The sequence below is a fragment of the Nansenia antarctica genome (assembly GCF_963989245.1).
Source record: "Nansenia antarctica genome assembly, chromosome: 4".
Classification (NCBI taxonomy): domain Eukaryota; kingdom Metazoa; phylum Chordata; class Actinopteri; order Argentiniformes; family Microstomatidae; genus Nansenia; species Nansenia antarctica.
In genome coordinates, this window is record NC_137689.1 from 21,731,453 (window position 1) to 21,755,769 (window position 24,317).

General features: G+C 46.5%; 1 pseudogene across 1 annotated transcript in view; it reads left to right on the plus strand.

Annotated features, from left to right (window-relative positions):
* The first annotated feature begins 2,189 nt into the window (after window positions 1–2,189).
* The window catches only part of LOC308155873 (dystrophin-related protein 2-like), a 29,681-nt pseudogene continuing 7,553 nt past the window's right edge, over window positions 2,190–24,317 (plus strand). The window contains exons 1-11 of the transcript in view: window positions 2,190–2,223; window positions 5,021–5,186; window positions 16,019–16,175; window positions 18,336–18,444; window positions 19,482–19,741; window positions 19,892–20,038; window positions 22,311–22,389; window positions 22,690–22,750; window positions 22,992–23,053; window positions 23,255–23,329; window positions 23,444–23,657. The product of the transcript in view is annotated as a dystrophin-related protein 2-like (transcript). The remainder of the gene's footprint in view (window positions 2,224–5,020; window positions 5,187–16,018; window positions 16,176–18,335; window positions 18,445–19,481; window positions 19,742–19,891; window positions 20,039–22,310; window positions 22,390–22,689; window positions 22,751–22,991; window positions 23,054–23,254; window positions 23,330–23,443; window positions 23,658–24,317) is intronic.

Below are 24,317 nucleotides of genomic sequence, written 5' to 3' on the forward strand. Positions count from 1 at the left end.
ATTATGTTTTAAATGACTAGACTTTTTAAATAGGCACTACATTTTATAAACACTGTTATATCTGTCTGTTTTTATTGTATGTATGTGACCTATGTGTGTTTTTAATGTGGATAACGTATTCATGAACTGCACAACGCCTGTCAAAGGAGAATTTCTGTCACTCTGTGACAGACAATAAAGCAATCTTGAATCTTGAATCTAGACCCTTTCTGGCAAAGAAGGAGCTGGTGACATAAAAGTTGATATCTGTCATTCATGCAAATCTGAACCTCATGGTTGAGAGATGGGGTGGTTGAGTTGTTGAGTGACTATATCAGGCAGGCCTACCATTTACAACTTGTGCTATGTCTTATATCATCATGTCTTATAAGACACACTAGCGATTATTATTTCTAAATTATTACTTTATTGTTTATTACTCTTAAATCACTGCTCCAGTATCATCATAGACTCACTGCTGCCATTGTCTTATTGTGTATAGAGTCACTGCTGTATTGTGTATTGTGATGTTATTGCATTATTGTGTTACTGTATTCTGTGTTTTTGAAGAGGAGGAGAGCTTGCGAGTAATAAATTAATTGTGTTGCATACTCTCAGGTGACAATATAGCTTTGAAACCTGAAACTGAATAATTCTCATCAGTATCACTGTATTGTGTGTCTACTACTTTCTACCAGACTGTCCTCTGTGTAATGTCTCTATTGTCTGTACAATGTTTTTCTTTGTTATGTGCAGAGTGAAGACTGTGGAAAGAATTTCCCTTGTGAACAATAACATACTATTCTTGGTCTGCATTAGTCTATGACAGTATTGTAGCTGTCTAATTTTAGATGTACAATTACAAGATAAAGATACAAGATACATTATTAATATTATAAACTAACATTCATGCAATGATTATATGTGCACTTAAATTCGAGAATGCAGTTGCAAATGTTTAGAGTTTCATCTAGTGTGGCTTCTGTAGGCCTAAATCAGTGTTCTGCCTCGACAGCCACTAGGTGGTGCCATTTTGTAATGTAGACTTCACATAATAGATATATAATATCATAATAGTCAGCCATGCTTTAGTATTTCAAAGCACTCAAATGAAATGGTCCTGGTAGTATATTTTACCTGACTATCACAGATAAAGACATCAGCGTTTCCTACTTTATGAGAGCGAAAGCAGGACAGGTAAACAGGCAAGGCAAACTGAAATAGAGGACAGAATAGGTATTAGTTTGAGATATGATGATGACCATGACAATGTATTTGATGCAACAACATAAATCACTTATTTAGCAACAAAGAGTGACAGTTTAGTATAACCTCACTAAATCACTTGCACAGGTCACTATAGCACAAGGATACTGAATGTTCTAGCTCTTAAAAGTCTGTCTATTTAGATGTTGATCAACTAAATCATTAAAACTGTGAATAGCTTTCAAAATAGCTCAGCAGTGGCATACATATAGAGCTGACCCCAAAGTAGATGTGATATTAATTGAAACATTTGAGTCCGTCCCCACAGACAGCCCATGGATTTCTCATCCCTGTGATTCAGCTATCCCCCTCCCCTCCCATCCTCTCCTCTCCCAGCCTCCTCTCTAAGGCACTGGAGGTCCCTGTGCATGTGTTGTCCTCTTGAAGTCTACTTGAGTGCAGTGAAGATGAGCTAATGTGGCAGTATCCTCGCCAGTTCTGTTGCTGCTGGCCACTCTCTTTCATTTGCTTTTCAATCTCTCCCCTTTTTTGCCGCTCTGGGTGATGCAGCAGGACGGGGGTGGCAGAGAGCAGGCTGTGGATGTTCTCTCTCTCTCAGGACCCAGAGAGGCTTCTGGTGGTCTTGTGAACACTGTCCTGTAGAACGAGCCAGTTTCTCGACCTGGGATTGGGTTTTTCCAGAGCAATGGTAAGATTCAACTGTGAGTATAGCTATTTGCCTCTGTTTTCCTGATGATGTCGATGTCCTTCTGTATCCCTTCCTTTCTATGTGGATTTGGTAGTCTGAGGCAGTTTCAAAGTGTTCCATGTGTTGCATGTAAACCATTCAGGACGTGTTTGTATTTGTTCCTGAAGTGGAGCACAACAAAGTAAGGTCTTGTGCAGTCTGAGATGGTTACACTGTCGTTCTGGATTTGAAGACTCACAGATGTCTGCATGATGATGAGGAGCTGACTCAGAATGAATCAGAGCTCTGTGGCAGGATGGCCGGCCCAGACCCGTCCAGAGACATAGACGGTGAGTCCAATTATGATAAGCAGTGGTAAAATCATAGTGATAGAAGAGTAGAGAGGTGCAGCTGAAACACTGGCGTCTGCCTAGAGCATGTCCACCCTAACAGGATGCTGATATAGGTGAACATATCACCTTTTTGGAGAATATTAGAAAACAACACAGTTATCTTTTCGCACTGTCAATATTGAAATATGTGTATTTATCCCATGACAATGATTTACTTTGACTGATTGCTCTATTTGTTTATACATGATGTGCATCTGTGTTAGTTTGCAGAGACAGTTGTCGAGTTGTTTTTCTCTCTGGCTGAAACGTGATTAATTAAATTGTCTGCTCGGTTAAGCATCATTTTTACAAATTTATTTCTGTGTTTTGTACAGTTGATTATTTGATAGATTTGACTTCAAAAGACTTCTCCTGAAATAATTTGAAGGCCTGAGGAGTGAATTAATTTGAATGTTTATCTAAAGGAATTCATCTGTGATAGGATGATGTTGTCTTAGGGCTGGCAATGTTGAAAAGGATATTTAATTCTGCTGTTGGATTACCAATTGAATAGGAACCAGAATATGTTGTTCTGTGTTATTTCAATCCTTCCAAGTAATGTATTGAAATGGATTCATAATGGATTTTAGTCAATCTAATGATGAACTATGCATATGTCAAATATGTAGATTATTGTAAAAAATGTTGATCTTTGCCCACCCAGAAACAACACAATTATTGAAAATAGTATGCATGCTCTCCACCAGTCTTTCACATTGCTGTTGGGTGACTTTATGTCGCTCCTGGCACAAGAATTCAAGCAGCTTGGCGTTGTTTGATGTCTTGTGACCATCCATCTTCCTCTTGATCACATTCCAGAGGTTTTCAATGGGGTTCAGGTCTGGAGATTGGGCTGGTTACATTTACATTTTTGGCATGTAGCAGACGCCTTATTCCAAAAGGACTTACAATCAATGCATTTGACTAAGTAAATGAATCATCAATCCACGAGGCAGGAAAAGTAATCTAATTCAGGCCAGCAGTCGTCATGCTAGAAGAAGAAACTTAAAATAAAATAAAAAGTATTTATTTGAATAGTAGACACTGGATAAACAGTACAAGGGGGTAGAAACAGTAGGGGGGGGGGGAGCAGGCTAGTCATGACAAGGTCTTGATCTGGTGGTCATCCATCCACACCTTGATTGACCTAGCTGTGTGGAATGGAGCATTGTCCTGCTGGAAAAACAAACCAATCCTCAGAGTTAGGGAACATTGTCAGAGCAGAAGGAAGCAAGTTTTCTTCCAGGACAGCCTTGTACATGGCTTGATTCGTATGTCCTTCACAAAGACAAATCTGTCCAATTCATTCTTGCTGAAGCACCCCCAGATCATCACCTTGATCTTCTTCGTATGATCCGCCGTCTTCGAAATTTTAAGGATGGAAGCAACCTGACGCACACTGTATCCCTCTGCCAATAAAGCCAGAATTGAACCCTTCTTTTCCTCACTTTTCTTTTGGCATGGTTATTCCAATTACTTTTGAAGTACTAATAGCACTGTTTTTTCCATCCAGCTGGTCCTATTGCAAGAGGATAGTGATGACCACATCAATGGTTTTTACTTTTAATGGTTTTACTTTATACTTTTCCTTGTTAAATAAGATTCAGTTCAAGTGATCACCTAATCAGTACCTCACTAAGTAGAATGAGGTGTGAATTGAAAAGACACTGTAATGGAATGACTGGCATACATGTAGAGATACTGATTTAAGAAACATGATCTCACTCTGGAAGTTTGATATGAAGTTGGAACTGTTCTCATTAATTATGAATCAGCCTTAGCCGTTACAGCAGAGGATATACATATATGCATAAATGCCAGTACTTCTTTTTACCTGTCATGTAGTTCCCTATTACATAGTTGTAAGCGCCAACTGATTCTTTTTTGAATTATTAATTAAGGGCATTTCACTAATTCAAAAGCTCTGGTCCTAAACCAATGGAACCTCAAGGGCTTAGATCAGATCATGTATCAAAGAGCAGACAGTGGGAGAGCAGCTTTTCTTCTGTCAAGCAACATAGTTCTTCCTGCTCCACTTAATCTCTACTTTCCTTTTGAAAAATGCTCTACTTTCTTACAGTAGGTTCCCTCTAAAAGTATGATCAGATTGTTAGAAGAATATTCTGAACAGGCACCCGTTTTCATTTAGTCCTGTTTCAGAGATACTGATATGGAGCTCTTTTCCCAAACGTCTCCTTCTTCAGAATACTTATTTATGCAAGGCATTCCTTACTTTATTTTTTAATTGACCATTCACCATGTATGGAACTAGTGCTAGAGTCATGACATCTGCCCTGCTGTAGTGCCATATCTCAAACCATTTGCCTTTCTGTATATGCATGAGACACATACTGTATCTGTTTAGATCACAATTGATAAAGGTACAAAAAAGGTATGTTTACAGGATTAAAACATTCTATCGTTAGTCAGTATCAACTTCCTAGATATCCTAAATACACTAGATATTTTGACATTTAAAAAAACTGACTTCATAGATGATCAGATCATCAAATGCTGAGTAACCATTTTGATTAACATAATTAATATCCATATTACATTGACTAGTGCCCTGTAAACCTTTTGTAGCCCTCTGTCAGTAGCTATTGCCTGATACATGCATGCATACGCTTAGCTGGTAACTACTATTGTGTATACAGTAGGGGAGTAAGTATACTAGAGGTTTGTGCTCTAATGTCCTACTGCACTATCCATTGGACTGTCTTGCCATGAGCCTCCTTGCTTGTTTCTCTTTCAGCTCCAGGACGCCCCTCAATGATCCAGTGTCACGGTAAACCACAGCCACGTCCTGGAGGTCCTGAGGACCTGGAGTGGCCCAGAGATGGCCAGCAGGGTGGCACGTGTGAGGACTGTGAGGTGTGTCTGCACTGTAGGTAAGTCCAACAGAGGCCTCACAACACCAGGTATGAAAGAGTACCCAGGAGGAGTTTGAACACAATCAAATGAGGTACATGAAGAGTAGTACTAGGGCTGAAAAGATATTGTCTTGCTCCTAAACCACACCAACACATGATTATTATATCATGCACAAATACACCTCAGTTAGTGTGTAATCCCCTGTGATTGCCTTGCAAAGTTCAATGCTCAAGACATGTTCTGAAAGTTTTGGGAAAGGTTTATGATAATATACTGTATAATGTTATTTATCATATAAACATAGACAAAATGGTCTCTCTGTTGACTGATCCTGTCTGAAATTGTATCGTATCATTAGACTTGGGTCTGTGAAGTATGGCAACAATATAGCTTGTGTTGCATGTAAGACAATATAAAATCTGGACTTCTGTATTTATGTATGTCATGTCTTGTGTAAGATATGGAAATATTAGGACTTTCATAGAGTTTGTAAGTTAGATCTTTATGCAAACTGCGTACACCAAGAAAGTGTTTGTTTGTAATTATTTTGTGGTGTGCGTGCGTGTGTTGTGTGTTTGTGTGTGTGTGTGTGTGTGTGTGTGTGTGTGTGTGTGAAGGCTGATGTTTCTGGGTTAATTAATACACAAGGTAAGCCACTGAAGCAGAACAAGAGAGATGCAACTCTCCCATTTCCCCAGGCGTTAGCTTTCAGCTTCTGCGCAACCCAGCTAGATTTCTACTGTGATGCCACTGCAAGTCATACATAACCCTAACAGTGCATTTGTCAAATGGTAACGCTTAATGGATATTTACTCCACAATATCTGTTATGAAGGCCCACAATTTAGAGCCAGTTAGTTTCCCCAAATCAGCCCTATTTTGCCCCTGTTATTTCATTAATTATTTTCCATACTATTCATGTACGTTTTCATGAAGGTGTATGTATTGTTATTGTAATTGTATAAGTTCTGTCTTAGATTTGTTCAGTATTGTGCAAGCGCCAGATTAGTGGGCGTGGTTTTGATTGGCGTACGTGACTTGATGTATGTTCGGTTGGTATCTATAGCTACGGAGGTGGTCTTTGCGTTAGAGTGAAGAGGAATGAGAAGTTACTCCTGTCAGTCACAAAGTCGACCAAGCATAGCTGAATTCAGCCTCGTCAAGGTGAACTCATTACTGTGTACTGTGTGATGCTGTCTAGGAGACCTGCCTTTAACATCGACTGTTAATAGTAAATCACTAGCTACCCGCATCACCGCGGGAGTTCGGAGTTTAGTGAGTTAACAGCGCTAGCCCAGTTTAGCTGTGTCACCGTTAGCCAGCCTTGCTAGCCGCCGGCTGCTAACGTTGGCGCATAGCGAGACCAAAGCCAAACAAAGCCGTCGCCTCCGAGGTGGATTGCGACCGACCGCTAACACCACCGGAGCTGACCGTGGACCACCGGACCTGAACCATTCACACCTCGTCGTTTACTACGAAGACGCCCCTTTCCCTTCAAATTGCAACGTCACCCCCCCCCCTTATCTGCTGCCTTCCTCGAATCACATACGAGCTCCAACCAGGCCTCAACGCGCTCATTTTCAGTCCGGGACTCTAAGCCTTTTCAGGCCAGGTACTGTGTGTGAGTGAGTGAGTGAGTGTGTGTGTGGCCGGCGGGGAGGGAGTATATTGGGATGTATATATAATTTGTATAAATAAATGTGTTTGTTTATATTTGATACATTGCTGTGTGTTTAGTTGTCTGTATTGTTTAGTTTAACAGCAAATCTAGTATTGGGTTTAAGTATTGTCTTATAGTGTGATTAACTGAGTTATAGCTTGTATTATAATATATGATATATATATAACTGTGATATGCTAGTCTAAAGGGTTGCTGGCGCCCCCTGCCTCTATCCTCCTACACTGCCGATTTAGCTCAGAGTTAGTTAGATAACCAGCCCTTCCTAAAATTCTACAGTCCTTTAGCTACTCCCTGGTTACAATTGGTCCTTCGAGCCGGATAGGTTGTGTAGTGATAGCATGGCTGAGCGCAGCCAACCAGACAAGACAGTTACCCCCCCTTCTCCGCCCCCTGAGCCAGAGCCACGACCACAGAGAGTCCCGCGGTTGCCTCAGAGGTTACAAGAGTATGAGCTTGAGCTCGAAAGCTCACTGAGTGGTAGTGAGGAGCGCACTCCACGGGATACAGTGGTCGGAGAGGCCGAGGTGTCCGCCGGCGCGCGGGTGGCTAGCACCGAGACAGCCATCAAAGAGCACCAGCCTGAGGATGAGATGGCAGAACAGCAGGGTTTTGCCGTAGAAACGGAAGAGCAGGAAGGAGAGGCCCGGTCTGACAGCGCCTGCGGGCGGAAGAGGGAGGGCCTCAGCCTTAACGATCTGCCTCCCAGTACGGCGCGCTCGAGACCTAGCTCCTGCCGTTCAGTGGCTTCCTCCCGGTCCAGGGTTTCCGTGGGCAGTTCTGCCTCTGGGGCGGATAGCATGCACTCCAGAGGGAGTAGTGCCGCGCTGTCAGAATGTATGCGCCAACAGGCCGAGATGGCGTTAGAGCGGGAACGCCTCCAGTTCGAGCGTGAACGCCTCCAGATGGAAGGAGCGGAACGTGCGGCGGAGAGACAGCGCCAGGAGGCGTTAGAGAGGGAACGCATCCAGTTCGAGCGCGAGCGCCTCCAGAGGGAGGGGGCGGAACGCGCGGCGGAGAGGCAGCGCCAGGAGGCGCTAGAACGTGAACGCCTCCAGATGGAGCGCGACCGCCTCCAGATGGAGAGAGAGCAACTGCACGCGGAGAAGATGGAGGAAGTGATGCAGACCATGCGCGACGTGTGCATCAGCAGAGCTCCGTCGGCCCGTAGCTCCAGAGCATCATCCGCACGGCCCTCTCGAGTGCCATCTCCTGAACCCCCCGCCGATGGCTCCATGACCCCCGCCATGACTGTCCAACTACAGGCCCAGCTGACCACCTTGAAGGAAGAGGACCAGGGACCCGACCGCTACGCGGCCCAGAGGGAGCCAGCGTCGCTGCCCGGGAGGGGAGCCATTCCCCAAGAGCGTAGCACACCCCTAGGTCCTCCAGTGAACCAAAAGGCATGCAGGCCGGACACCCAGACCGTCACTCCAGCCCCGATCATCCACTACAGGATGTTTCCCCAGGTGGAGGGACCCAAGTTCCCCTTCTTCAAGGACGAGGACAGGAGCCAGTATGTGGAACTACGCATCTGCCTAGACACGCTCTTGGACGACTCCTGCTCAGAGTCCTACAAATATGCGATTCTCCTTCAGCATGTGAGGAACCCCAGAGCCCACAACATGGTTCTGGCCCATGCCTCCGCACCGACACCTTACACCAGAGCGCTCGCCGACCTGGATGCCCGCTACGGTCGTCCCTGGAACCACGCCCTTGCTGAACTGCAAGCCCTCGAACAGCAGGCCCCCATCAAGGATGAACGGGCGCTGGATGACTTCGCGCTCCGCGTGCACACCTTGGTTGGAATGCTGAAGACGCAGGGCCCAGCTGGCGCCAGCGAGATCAACAGCACCTCCAACGTAGAGCGGCTGCTCCGCAAGATCCCACGCTTCCGGCAGGAGAGGTTCCGGCGACAGCAGCGCGTTCGTAACCGCGGGAAGTTGGGTCTGAGCATGGCTGCCTTCGCGGAGTTCCTACTGGAGGAAGTGCATGACACCAACGTAGACGCCATGGGTTACGCTGAGCCGAAGAAGGAGAGGGAGAAGGGAGACCGCTGGGACAGGCCGAGCTCGAACAGAGGACGCCCAGTAGGAGTGCTGCACACGGAGGAGGAGCCTCGGAGAGAGAGGAAAGCCCGACCTGAGGGAAAGGATTCCTCTCAACCCCCTCAAAAGGGACGGAGAGGTCCACCGCCATGTCCGTACTGCACCAGCGAGCACTGGTTCAATGAGTGCAGTGACTTCAACAACCTGAGTACCGAGGCCAAGCAGAGGTGGCTCGAGGAGAACAAGAGGTGCTGGAACTGTGGGCGCGACCATCTGGCTAAGAACTGCACCTTGAGGAGAAAGTGCAACCGCTGTGAGGAGGTCCACCTCAACATCCTACACGAGGTCTCCCTCGCCAGGTCCACGGAGGGCACCAGAAGCCCTAGGTCCGGTAGCGCACCGGAAGAGGAAACACCTGTCTACTATCTAGACCCAACCCAGAGCAGCGGCTCCAAGGTCCTACTGAAGGTGGTGAAGGTCCGACTTCACCACAACAACGCTGTGTACGACACGTACGCCGTTCTAGACGACGGGTCGGAACGGACCATCCTTCTCCAGGAGGCAGTGCGCCAGTTGGGGCTCCAAGGGACTGAGGAGAAGCTGACTCTGCGCACGATACGTCGCGACCTTAAAGAGGTCACCGGGGCGAGAATCAACTTCTCTATCTCCCCGGCGGGGCGGCCGTCGGACAGATATCGGCTTCAGAATGTCTTCACCGCAGACCAGCTAGCGCTCTCCCGCTACGACTACCCCCTGGAGAGATTACGCGCAAGATATTCCCACCTACGGCGAGTAGACCTACATCCGATAGAAGGAGCGGAGCCAACCCTTCTCATCGGCTCGGACAACGCTGCACTGATCGTGTCGCTCCGTCCTCCGCTGAGAGGACCACGAGGCTGCCCGATGGCTGTTAAGACTGCGCTTGGGTGGGCCCTCCAAGGCGCTACCGAGTGGAGAGATAGAGACGGGAGAGCTACGTCATCCCTCCATGTCCGAACCGAAGAAGTGCAGACCATCAACTGCCTTCACACCAGTGTGGACTCCATGAATGCGGCGCTACTAGACAACGTCCAGAAGCTGTGGACGCTAGACGTTGCGCCCTACAAGAATGAGAAGCTCTACGTACGGTCAAAGGAGGACGTCTACGCCATAGACCTCCTTAAAGCAAAGACAGTGCGTATCGAAGTCCAGGGCGTGAAGAGATACGTCACACCACTACTCCGAAGAGAACCCATGCCAGAGTTTCGAGTATCCCCTCGAACCGTCCTACAGTGTCTGACCAGCACTGAGAAGCGTATGAGGAAGGACGAGGTCCTTGCTGCTTCTTACAGAACGGAGATGAAGAAACTGACGGAGTCCGGTCTGGTGAAGAAGCTTGAGCCAGCCGAGGCGAACCAGAGTGCCGAGTCTTGGTACCTCCCGCACCACAATGTTCACCACAACGGGAAGAACCGAGTGGTCTTCAACTGTAGCTACCAGGTGGGGAAGCTCAACCTCAACCACTATCTTCTCCCTGGTCCAACCTTGACCCCAGCCCTCTTGGGAGTTCTGGTGCGATTCCGTCAGCAGCCGATCGCAGTCAGTGGTGACATTAAGCGAATGTTTCACCAGGTCAGGATGTTGGAGGAAGACAAGCCACTCATGAGGTTTCTCTGGAGAGAGGACCCGAGCGACCCCGACCCCTCTATCTACCAGTGGGAGGTGCTACCCTTCGGGACAACCTGCAGCCCCTGTTGCGCCACCTATGCGCTACAGACTCACGCCGCGCAGGAGACGGCACCTCCTGGAGTGTTTGACGCCGTCCATAAGAGCTTTTACGTGGACAACTGCCTCCACAGTTCGAAGACAGCCACGGAAGCCCGCCAGCTAGTCCAGGACCTGCGTGCTCATCTCCAGGAGGGTGGATTTGAGATCTGCCAGTGGGCCAGCAACGACCCGCAAGTCATCAGAGACCTCCCGGAGGAGGCCACCTCGACCAGCAGCGAGGCTTGGGTCTCTCACTCACCAGATGATGCTCAGGAGATGACGCTCGGACTTATCTGGCAGTTCCAGACCGACACTCTACGCTATCGCAATAAGCCTGCCAAGCCCCAACGCGTCACGATGAGAACGATATACAGCACTCTAGCGAGCCAGTACGACCCACTGGGATATATCGCTCCCTTCACGACGATGGCCAAGGTGCTTGTCCGGGAGCTGTGGGCCCAAGAACGAGGATGGGACGATCCTCTGCCTCGTCACCTAGAAGAGAAGTGGAAGGCCTGGGAGCAGGAACTTCCCACTCTCCAGCACATCAAGCTGCAGCGGAGCTACTTCCCTCCCTCCACGGACCTAGAGAGGAGTGTCATCACGCTACATGTATTCTGCGACGCCTCGGAGATGGCGTACGGGTCCGTGGCATACGTCAGAGCGGCAGAGCTTGGAGGTGAAGTCCACGTCTCGTTTGTCCTGGCACGTTCCCGAGTGGCGCCGAAAAAGCAACAGTCCATCCCAAGACTGGAGCTGTGTGCTGCCCTGAACGGCGCGCAACTGGGAAGGTTCCTGCTCGACGAGCTCCAGCTACCTCTGATGAGCGTCACCATGTGGTCAGACTCAACTACCGTCCTCCAGTGGTTGAAGTCCAGCTCATGTCGGTATAAGGTGTTCGTGGGCACCCGAGTCGCAGAGATTCTGGAGTTGACTGAGGTGAACTGCTGGCGTTATGTAGACACCAAGAGGAACCCTGCTGACGTCATCACGAGAGGGGCAACTCTCCAGGATCTGGCTGAGCCCCACCTGTATCACACGGGACCAGACTTCCTACAGGAGCGGGAGTCAGAGTGGCCAGCCACGCCGGCGTTAGCAGAAGACAGAGAGGACAAAGAGCTGCGTAAGACGTTGTTCTGCGGAGCCACCCAGGTCGTAGACCCTGAGACTACTCCGGGAGAGGAGTGTGAGACGCTCGAAGAGCTGCAGAAGAGGATGTTCTGCTCCAAGGCCGGTCTACCCCTAGATACTACGCTCAGCGCCGAAGATTACACCGCGGCGGAGCTCCTGGTGCTGCAGAGTGCCCAACAGGATGCCTTCTCCCGAGAGCTGGAGTGTCTCGAGAAAGGGAAGCCGATCCCCTCGGACAGTAGACTCCGCGGCTTAGCTCCAGAGCTCGACGGTGTTCTCATTCGCGTGGGTGGCAGACTGCGCCGCGCTCAAGATCTAGACCTAGACACGAAGCATCCCATCGTGCTTCCCACTAAGCATCAGGTCACCAGATTGGTCATCAAGCACCATGATGACAAAGTGCAGCACGCGGGTGGAGAGCGTGTCTTCGCGGAGGTACGACGGAGATTCTGGATACTCCATGGACGGGAGGCGGTACGGAGATATCAAAGGTCCTGCTCGGACTGCCAGAGGTGGCGAGCCACGCCGCCGCAGCCCATGATGTCCGATCTGCCCGAGGACCGGCTGCGACTGAGACAGGCTCCGTTCCACTCTACTGGGGTCGACTGTTTCGGGCCACTCCTAGTCCGAAACCGGCGAGCCTCCGAAAAGCGGTGGGGCATCATCTACACGTGCCTGACGACGAGAGCAATGCACCTTGAAGTTCTGCACCAGCTCACAAGCGACAGCTTCCTCATGTCCTTCAAGAGGTTCACCTCCAGGCGAGGGACCCCTAAGACCCTCCGGTCGGACAGAGGCACCAACTTCGTCGGTGGTGAGGCCGAGCTGAGGGCGAGCTACGCTGCGATGACTGAGGAGGCCCGTGACAGACTCGCCTCCCAGCAAGTGAAGTTTGAGTTCAACCCCCCAAATGCTCCACACTTCGGGGGAGCCTGGGAGCGGGAGATTCGCTCAGTAAAGAACGTCCTACGTACCATTCTCGGACAGAAGGTGCCTACCGATGAGGTGCTCGAGACTGTACTAGCAGAGATTGAGGGCATCTTGAACTCCCGGCCCCTAGGCTATACCTCCAGTGATGTAGCAGATCTGGATCCCATTACGCCCAACTTCTTGCTGATGGGGCGGCGAGACTCTGCACTGCCTCAGGTAGTCTACGACCCTGCAGAGCTCACCGGAAGAAGATGGTGGAGGCACAGCCAGGTGCTCGCGGACCAGTTTTGGAGGCAGTTCATACTGCACTACCTGCCGACCCTGCAAGTCAGGCAGAAGTGGACGAGGGAGAGAGACAACTTGTCCGAAGGTGCCGTGGTACTGGTGATCGACCAGTCCCTTCCACGCGCCGCCTGGCAGACAGGCAGAGTGACCAAGGTCCTGCCGGGTCCGGATGGAAGGGTGCGGACGGCCATCGTGGACGTTGGTGGTCGCACTTACACCCGACCTGTGGCACGCCTGATTGAGCTCCCTCAAATTACAAAGGACACTATCACCTCATACCTCACGCTGCTAGAGCAGCCTAGCCAGTGTGCCTTCCATAGTTAAATGAAACCGAGGGTTTCATGGGGCGGCTGTTATGAAGGCCCACAATTTAGAGCCAGTTAGTTTCCCCAAATCAGCCCTATTTTGCCCCTGTTATTTCCTTAATTATTTTCCATACTATTCATGTACGTTTTCATGAAGGTGTATGTATTGTTATTGTAATTGTATAAGTTCTGTCTTAGATTTGTTCAGTATTGTGCAAGCGCCAGATTAGTGGGCGTGGTTTTGATTGGCGTACGTGACTTGATGTATGTTCGGTTGGTATCTATAGCTACGGAGGTGGTCTTTGCGTTAGAGTGAAGAGGAATGAGAAGTTACTCCTGTCAGTCACAAAGTCGACCAAGCATAGCTGAATTCAGCCTCGTCAAGGTGAACTCATTACTGTGTACTGTGTGATGCTGTCTAGGAGACCTGCCTTTAACATCGACTGTTAATAGTAAATCACTAGCTACCCGCATCACCGCGGGAGTTCGGAGTTTAGTGAGTTAACAGCGCTAGCCCAGTTTAGCTGTGTCACCGTTAGCCAGCCTTGCTAGCCGCCGGCTGCTAACGTTGGCGCATAGCGAGACCAAAGCCAAACAAAGCCGTCGCCTCCGAGGTGGATTGCGACCGACCGCTAACACCACCGGAGCTGACCGTGGACCACCGGACCTGAACCATTCACACCTCGTCGTTTACTACGAAGACGCCCCTTTCCCTTCAAATTGCAACGTCACCCCCCCCCCCTTATCTGCTGCCTTCCTCGAATCACATACGAGCTCCAACCAGGCCTCAACGCGCTCATTTTCAGTCCGGGACTCTAAGCCTTTTCAGGCCAGGTACTGTGTGTGAGTGAGTGAGTGAGTGTGTGTGTGGCCGGCGGGGAGGGAGTATATTGGGATGTATATATAATTTGTATAAATAAATGTGTTTGTTTATATTTGATACATTGCTGTGTGTTTAGTTGTCTGTATTGTTTAGTTTAACAGCAAATCTAGTATTGGGTTTAAGTATTGTCTTATAGTGTGATTAACTGAGTTATAGCTTGTATTATAATATATGATATATATATAACTGTGATATGCTAGTCTAAAGGGTTGCTGGCGCCCCCTGCCTCTATCCTCCTACACTGCCGATTTAGCTCAGAGTTAGTTAGATAACCAGCCCTTCCTAAAATTCTACAGTCCTTTAGCTACTCCCTGGTTACAATATCATTTATATCACATTTTACATTTTTGGCATTTAGCAGACGCCTTTATCCAAAGCGACTTTCAACAAATACATTTGAATAAGTGAGTGAATCATCTATCCACCAGTCATAGCAGGAAAAAGTAATCTATGCTCAGGCCTGGAGCCATTGGCAGTCGTCGTGCTAGAAGAAGGAAGAATTATTATTATTATTATTTTTATAAATGACACTGGGGAAACAGTACAGGGAGGTAGTAGATGTCTCAGGACTGGGACCGTTCAGGTGTAGCCTGAAGAGATGGGTCTTCAGTCTACGGTGGAAGATGGAGAGTATCTTATCACAGGGATGTGTTGTGATAAACACTCTAAAATCTGTCACCTGTTTGATAGAAATACTGCTGTAAATGTCTACTTAGTCAAATGACACATATATGTATGTACATACAGTATATGTTGTTTTTGTAAATACTTTCATAACATTCCTATTTTTCCTGTTGGTTATTTTTTCCATGGTTAGCTGTGTGTTGTGTTGTCTTTGTCATGCTGCGGAGTGTGGAAGTCATTGGAGCAGGGAGCATTCTATGCCCTCTATGGTCTCTCTCAGGCATTAATTAAGAGATGAACCATGCAGAGATCTCCACTGACTGTCTAAGCACTTCATGGACAGACTGGATTTAGCATTTTGATTTCTGGTGTTCACATTGAACTGACAGAAACCAGACATCGCTCTGAATCATAGATAGCAATGGGAAAACCTGTCCCTGTAAAAATGTTACGTGTCATTTCCACCTTGTATTGTACTTTTGAGGGTTCCATCGTTCCGACGGCTCAGCTCAGAGGTCCCCTCTGGCAAGGCATTAATTGCCTCCACGGCCTAAGATCAGGTCAGGAGCTTCCGATGGACACATATATATATATATACTTCTTCTTTTTTCAGACAGACAAACACGCTCACAACTTACACACAGCTAACAAACAAGAAAAATAAGATTTTTGTTTTTTAGAAATGTTTTAAGGGCATTTGTTGGGATAGAGTAGAGATTGTCAAGTAGAGATTGTCAAGAAAAATGGGTGAGAGAGAGGAGGGATGACATGCAGGATATGTCGACGGACGGAATCAAACTGGGGAGTGGGGACCCTGCGAGTACATGGCTGACGCCTTAGTGAGCTACGCCATCAAGCACCCTGCACACACATGTAATAACACATGACATTACATGACTGTCACAAGAGTGGTACCACCACTGGTTCCTTTCTTAAATTATGGCAAAGTCGCAGCATTTTTCATGCAAGGTGTATTTATTTGGCTCGTGTAGACAAAGACAAAGCATACAGATACCACAGCATCCTGGCTCTCCCAAACTCCGACTGCCTAGGGTTTACTCTGGGGCCCCATACATAGGGACGCCAACGCACACACACACACATTAACCACTCTCACATACAGATGCCATACTTTTGATATGATGTTTGATTTGCGAGAGTGCTGTATTTTTTTGTTCAAAGATGTACTAAAACAGCAATTGAACAACTTTTTGTGTTTATGAATTGTAAAATGTTTTTCATAACTACAGTGCAGGAATGGAGGCTCTCTCAGACATAAATGAAAGGCTACAGCTTTCGCTCCAGGAGATCATTGATTGGCTATCGCTGAAGAATGAGGAACTGTCAGAGAGTTTACCTCCAATGGGTGACTTAACAACCTATCAGCATCAAAGTGAGCAACATCAGGTATGCCAAAACAGGAAATATAATTGCTAGATTGATGATTTGAGTTTCATTGTATTTAATACAGGTTAGTATTAGATACATGACAATATAGTAAAACAAGAATGATCATTATATTAGCATTGTAATAGACTGTAATGCACATACGGTAGGGTTGGGCACCCCTAGTCAAAATGCCTTTTACAATTAATATCTAAGTGAAAAGAAGCAAACCTAACCTCTAAATGGTACAAAGTTAAACATTACACATTTCATCACATTTGAAAGCAAGATCTTTTTTAATTTTTTTTATTTACTTTTTACAGTTTCAAAATAATAAAACAAGGAAAAAGGCCTTGTGCAAAAGTTTGGGAACCCTGTCAGCTAGTACTTTGTAACTCCTCCTCGGGGCAACTATAACAGCTTCCAAACGCTTCCTGTAGCCAGCTAAGAGTCTTTCAATTCTTGTTTTGGGGATTTTTCCCCATTCTTCCTGGCAGAACACCTCTAGTTCAGAAACATTATTTGGCCTTCTTGCATGCACGGCATGTTTGAGACCTCTCCACAGATTTTCAATAATATTCAAGTCTGTGACTGTGATGGCCATTCCAAAACCTTTATCCGTCTTTCCTGGAGGTACTTCATAGTTGATTTTGAGAGGTATGCTTCGGGTCATTGTTTTGCTGGAATACCCAACCTCTCTTCAATTTCTGGACTGACCTTTTAACATTAGCCTCGTCTACAATGTCTTGATATTTGGTGGAATCCATTCTTCCTTCTACGTTCTACCCTCACAATATTGCCTGCGCCACCAGCTGCTACACAACCCCAAAGCATAATGGATCCACCTCCATGCTTAACAGTTGGCAAGGTGTTCTTCTCTCCAAATGCTTCACCCTTTGTTCTCCAAACATACCTTCTTTGGTTGTGGCCAAAAAGTTACATTTTAGTTTTGTCAGTCCAAAGCACATTGTTCCAATAGGCTTCAGGTTTCTCAAGGTTTTCTTTTGCATACTTCAGACGCTTAATGTAGGTCTTTGTTGTTTATGGTACACTGTATTGTTGTCCTGTGAACAACTAGACCGGTGTCTGCTACTCTTTTTTGCAGCTCTTTTGCAGTGATGTGTGGGTTCTTCTGAGCATTTCTCACCAGATCTTAGGCCATTCTATCTGAAATTGTTCTTGGTCTTCCAGATCTTGCCTTGACTTAAGTTGTTCCATTTATTTTCTATTTTCTGATGACGTTTCTAACAGTGGAAATGGGTAGTTTGAAACGTTGCAAGAGTTGTTTGTAGCCTTCTCCTTGATAGTGGAAGTGAACTATCTTGATTCTGACATCCTTGGACAACTGTTTAGAGGAACCCATGGTTTTTAACACCAGACACAACAGCCACCGCAGTTGGATACTTTAGAGGGCATGGAGTTACTTCAGAATACATAGTTCAACCCTGGAATTATATTCCCCTAACTCTTTGAAGCCCTAACGAGTAAATCACCTTGGCCTGGGCCTTAGTAAACGTCTTCTCAAAAGGTAACAAAGAATAATCCAAAAGGGTTCCCAAACCTTTGCACAAGGCCCTTTTCCTTTTTTATCATTTAAAAACTCTGAAAAATAAAAATAAAAATAAACCTTGCTTTAAAATGTGCAGAAAAGTGTCATGTTTAACTTTGTAGCATTTAATGTTCAGGTTTGCTTTCAGATTAATTGTAGCAGACATTTAAACCAGGAGTTTTCCACTGTAGAATATTTCCAATGTAGTTGGTAGATTGTTTCTTCAGATACTACTCATATTTCTGCATTCATAAGTATCTTAACCATCTTTGACTTCTGTCTGTTTTACTAACGCACAAACTCCCCAAGCATGACATTCATATAATGTAGTTCAATTGAAATTATAAATACAGTAGAGAGAGCATTTCATCTTACATTATAATTTCATTTGGAAGTTTCATCATTAAAGTCAACACAGATTCAGTCTTGAGCTTCAGTGAGCTCATGAATATTCCCTTCCTTGTACACTCTTGATTTTTCACCATTCCACAGAGTTTTTTTAAAATCTAATTTAGTAACAAGGTTGAAGAAAAACATTTCCAGTCTTCCCTTGGTTTCCTGAAAAATTGTGCATGGCACTCTAGGGCAAATTGCATGATGATGGAAAGCTTGTCTGTTGGTTTAATCCCCAGATTTTTGTAGAGGAGGTGAAGTCGAGGGGACGCTTCATTTACTCTGCGTTGGAGTCTGCTCAGGCCTTCCTGTCACAGTGTGCTATTATGAATTCAGAGAACAGCAAAGGTGGGGAGAGGATATACAGTACAGTAGATAAACTCTGCATGCATTCCAGTTAGTGGAGTCAAATATAAATTAAATGACTATATGAACTAGGGCTGTACAGATGAATCGGTTAATCAAACAGGTGAATCAACTAATGCTTTAATAGACAACACATTTTTTAACAATATCAGATTTCTATGAGACCAAGGACGAGAAGTTAAAGCTAGAGTGAGTGACATGGTAGTTTTTCAGAATAGTAATCGAAAAAGAGCCTTCTAAGCAAAACATATTTCAAATCACAGATATAAATATTATTTGAGCGAACTTCTCAGTCAAACTATATGGAGAGAATCACTTCACCTCGAAAAAGTGGCTCTATGTGAGCCTGACTGCTCTCCACCTCCCAAAAACCCTTTTCAAGATCTCGAATCTATCCACAAACTTTCACTCACAATGTGTCATCATCACTTTCCATGGGTAAAGAGACAGAATCAGTCTCACTCTCGTAGCACAGTCTGGTTGCCTCCTCCAAGCTAAACAGACGATGACGCTTTGGCGCAAACATTTTCGTGAGTAGGCCTGTAGTGTTAAAACTGAGAAAAACAAATTCGACAATATATGAACATTTTCCGGTTCCAGTTTTACAGTGACAGCCTTGCGTGTGCAATGTACGGTACTATTGTTAGCTAGTTAATTCTCCAGCACTCATTGCTTAGGCACCACTTTGGGTTTCTATAAATGTTTAGGAAATCTGAAACTGACCTCTGACCAGCCAAATTGCAGGGTGATAAATAAAGTGAATAAATCAGATGATTCAGTAGATTAAAAAAAAGAATGGCAACACATGAATCAACCATTTAATCAACTGACACCACTAATATAAACCCATTCATCTCAAACCAATTGCTCATGGGGAGAGGAAGCACATTCTCTTGACCATTCACAAACCCATTTGAGATGCATTACTTTGTGAGTAGGGCAGTTTATTCCACTGAGGCATTGCCATTGGCTGTCCAGCGAGCTCTGCCACTCCTGTTCCTCTGCCTCTCCCCCTCTAGATACCTGTCCCCAGCAGAGTGCTGGCCGCTGGGTGTGGAAGCAGGCTGCCGTGGTCAGTAACCTGTGGGGGAGAGTGATGGCGCGCAGCGTTGACCTGCACAAGCATCTGCGTGACACTCTGGAGCGCCTGACAGACCTGCAGGGGGCCATGGAGGAGCTCTGCCAGGACATAGAGCAGGCTGAAGGGGTGCAGGAGGCCTGGGGACCCATAGGAGATCTCCTCATCAACTCACTGCAGGACCACATCGATGCCACTAAGGTGTCCACCACTGAATGTCTCCCTGTGATGCTCTAAACAACACATTCATCCCCTAATTGAGATGGCTATGTAGTAGTCAAGTGTTCTAGTTACGTTTCATCATGTCACCTTTCCCGTGTCCCTTGTCCTACGTGTTTGTGTCTCTTGTAGTTGTTCCAGAGGGAGATGACTCAGGTTCATGAGGGCGTGAAGCATGTCAACAAGCTTGTCCACCAGCTAACCATCCTCGATGTCCCCCTGTCAGAGGACAACACCCAGTCCTTGCAGCAACTCAACACCAGGTGGAAACTGCTACAGGTCAATCCAAACACCCCACAATAATACTATACTGTAGTGTTCAGTCAGGGAGAAAGAAATAATTGTTTCTAAAGGCAGAAGATTCTGTAATATACAACACTGTATTTAGAGAGCCATAGAGCAGGGGTCTTCAACCTTTTCAGCCCAAGGACCCCTTGGACAGAGACAACCAGAACAGGGACCCCCACATGTAATAAAAAATGTAAATGTCACATTTTAAGGCCTATAATAACTTTATTCACCTTATTAACCTATTTTGTCACGACCAGAGGTAGGACCCAAACGCAGACACAGGTGAACAGGTAAGAGTTAAATAATAAAGGTTTATTTCTAGTAACAAGGCTGATGGGAATAGGCAGGTGGGTCGTCAGGCAGGCGGGAGGTCAGGCAGGAGGAAGGGTCGGCCGACAGGTGGGGAATCAAGCAGGAAGAATGGTCGGCAGGCAGGTGGAGTAGTCGGCAGACAGGCAGGGGGTCAGACAGGTGGAGTAGTCGGCAGACAGGCAGGGGGTCAGACAGGAGGAGTAGTCGGCAGACAGGCAGGGGGTCAGACAGGAGGAGAAGTCGGCAGACAGGCAGGGGGTCAGGTGGGTCACAAGGGAAAATTAATAAATAACAGGCTAATTACTGGGTTATTAACCTATATGTGTTTATGATTAATAAAACGTTCATGCATAATTATTATTGGTTATTATTATTATTATTATTGTTGATGAGGCTTATATTTTCTATTATTATTATTATTATTATTATTTTAGGAAGTCAGGTATGCTTACCTCAGTGAGATGACAAATGCCAAGAGCTGTGCGTCTTTGGAGATGTCCACTGATTCATCCAATTGGAGTGCAAATGCCTCCGCCGTTTGTAATTTCTCAATTAACTTCACCCTCACATCCGATGCCATTTCACCAATTCGCCGAGCAATTGTTGTGTCTGACAATGGGATAGTCTTCAACTTTTCTGCATATCCATCATTCCCAAACATGGTCTTGCACATATCAGTGGCCGCAGGCAATATCAAATCTTCTGCAATTGTGTATGGCTTTTTACACTGGGCAACGCGAAGAGCAACTTGATATGAGGCTTTCAAAGCAAGCTCACCGACTTTCGCAGATTTTCTTATCATTGTCTGTTGGCCTTGGAGAGAGTGCAGACGAGCCTGAAAGTAGTCCAGTGCTCTATCTTGTAAGTGGCCATGATTCGTCTCCAAGTGTCGTTGCAGCTTTGATGGCTTCATGCTTTCGTTTGAGAGCGTCGCCGCACAAACAACACACACCGGCAATTCCACTCCTTCGGTTTCTTTGAAAGTAAATCCAAACTTTAGGTACACTTCTGAATATTTTCGGGACCTTTCTCTTTTGCGTTTATCTGCCCCTGGGGCAGGCGCTGCTGGGGCCGAGGTGGAAGGAGTAGGCCTAGCCGTTGGATCTCGAGTTCGAGGTCTCGTTACTGTTACAAATGTATCCATCCTGCTTCACTAATTAATAGTAGTAACTAATAATGTGAAGTTATAATATAATTATTGGACTCGGACAACTTGCGCACGTTTAACTCAACCAGTTTAATCAACACTCAGCTTCAACAGTGCCTCGGGTCATTACCCATAATGCAAATAGTAAATAGTAAATTTTTATTGTAAATCGTTTTTTGTCAAAAGTAGCTTATTATTGCCTATTAATGCTTGTAGTTTACTCAATATAACTTTTGTTATATTTTTTAATTGTCACAAATTATTTTGGTGAAAATTGTAAATTATTCTGAAAAAAATTGGCGGACCCCCTGCAGTACCTCTGCGGACCCCCTAGGGGTCGCGGACCCCCGGTTGAAGACCACTGCCATAGAGTCTTCGTAAATGTTGAGACTTTTACATTGATCCCAACATAAGATAATAGCCACTGACATGAATATACACAGTATTACCCTGTGAGAATACCTGAGTAGATAATGTCCTCTGGGCCCATCATATGCATTATGTCTAATGCTCAAAGGACATGCCAAAATCTCAACTGTGATCTTCCCCTGCAAGCATATTTCTCTCTGCTCCTTGTGACCTTGTTGTTTTGGGGCTGCAGGCTTGAATATGTGTGTGTGTGTGTGTGTGTGTGTGTGTGTGTGTGTGTGTGTGTGTGTGTGTGTGTGTGTGTGTGTGTGTGTGTGTGTGTGTGTGTGTGTGTGCGCGCATGCTCATGTGTGTGTATATTTGTGCGTACGTGCGCATGTGCGTGCATGCATGTGTGTGTGTGTATGTGTGTGTGTGTTTCCCCTGTTGCAGGACTCCACTGAAGAGAGGCTTCGGCAACTGCTGGATGCCCACAGAGACTTTGGTCCCAGATCCCAGCGTTTCCTCTCTGGTAAGGTGCTTTGAGCCCTTATCTCTCTTCGAGCCCCGTCACAGCCGTGGTACTATTAGCCATGCTGAGTGACCGTGGTGCTTAGTTGTTTCACGCCGCCTCATTCATCAGAGGCGACCACACTCCTTTGCTTGTTTCACATTCATTTTTATCTCCCGCGGTTGTTTTACTGCTTTCTGGCTTCTGAGTCTCTATTGTTCTGTTCCACTCTCCACACCCGATTCATCACATTAGAACCTTCTCAGGGTGACCACGCAATTGTGCCTGCTTGATTTATGCGGCTGTTTGTTTCATTTCCAGGTTCAGTGCAGGTCCCGTGGGAGCGTGCCATATCGTCAAACAAAGTGCCATACTATATTAAGTAAGCATAGCTGCTGTATGTGGAAAAAACGATGTTGTGTCAGTGTAAACCAGTGTGGAAATGTCTGTGTACATACTGTATAAGATAACATGTTGCTACTATTTCCCTCCCAGTAGTGTTCTTTTTACGAACCCTGCCTCAGTTTGTTTACTGTGACCCCTGTCCCCCTCTTTTTCTCTCTCTCTCTCTCTCTCTCTCTCTCTCTCTCTCTCTCTCTCTCTCTCTCTCTCTCCCCCTGCAGTCATCAGACCCAGACCACTTGCTGGGATCATCCCAAGATGAAGGAGCTCTACCAGGCACTTGGTGAGACTGCCCGATCGCATGACAGTAACGTTCTCACTATCTGAAACATTCCAGAGAGAATGGGACATACTCTGTGTTTATCTCAGAGGGAAAAAAGATGGATATGACCATGCTCTGTGTCACTGCTGGATCTCTTCTCATTTAGCTGGTGATCTAACTATGACTACGATACATGTCTCCCTGTCCTCCACCTGTCCACAGCTGACCTGAACAACATCAGGTTCTCTGCCTACAGAACGGCTATGAAGCTGCGTCGGGTGCAGCGGGCTTTGAGACGTGAGTGTGTGAGATAGTTAGTGTGTTCGGTGGTCTGTGTCTGTGCGGGGGGGACGGGGGGTTTGGGGCAGCAGCTAGTGTCTGACCCCCCCCCCCGTCTCTCTCTCCCTTCAGTGGACAAGCTGAGCCTGACCTGTGTGGCAGCCGTGTCCAAGGGGCTGGGGGATAGTGACCCCGTGGTGGACTCCATGGAGGTCATGGATGTCCTGGAGGTCATCCACGCTCTGACTGGCCTGTACGAGCGTCTGGCAGAACAGCACACCGCACGGTTCAACGTCCCGCTCTGCGTGGACATGTGTCTCAACTGGCTTCTCAACGTCTACGACAGGTCGACAATCATCCCCCTCTTTCTCTCTCCTTTACCCCCCCCCCATCCCTCACTCTCTCTCTCTCCTCTGCTCTCCCACTGCCTCTTATTCTCTTCTACTAATGGATCAGTGCCACATCCGGGGTCGTCTCCTCAGTTGTGCTCAGTTAGCTGCCTACATCACTCTCAGTGTTAGAGAGAGTCATTGCAGCCAACTGTATTCCCTAGGGCAAGATTACGTGGGCAATCATATCAAATCCAGAATGGAATAGAATCAAGTTCCTTTTGATCCTCGGATGTGTCACGGATGGGTGGTTCGCGATTGTGTGTACGTTGTGTGCCTACGGTCTTGGGATAGCATGTCATTGTGACTGTCTCTATAGATTCAGGTTTGTGTGGGTAGGTTTGTGTGTGTGTGTGTGTGTGTGTGTGTGTGTGTATGTTTGGCTATAGAAGCATTTCTTTGTACTTAATCTGAAAGGCTAAAGGCCAAAACAATGAGCGTAATGCTGTGGGGCTAACACCTGGATATCCTGGGAATTATGAAAACGTGAGTAATGAACTATGTACATGTGTATGAGAGAGAGAAGAGGGAATAGTGTGTGAGTGTGCATCACTGCATTAAAACATCCCCACCTCACCTTCTCCCATGTAATCAAAAACTTTTATGTACTCCTCTCT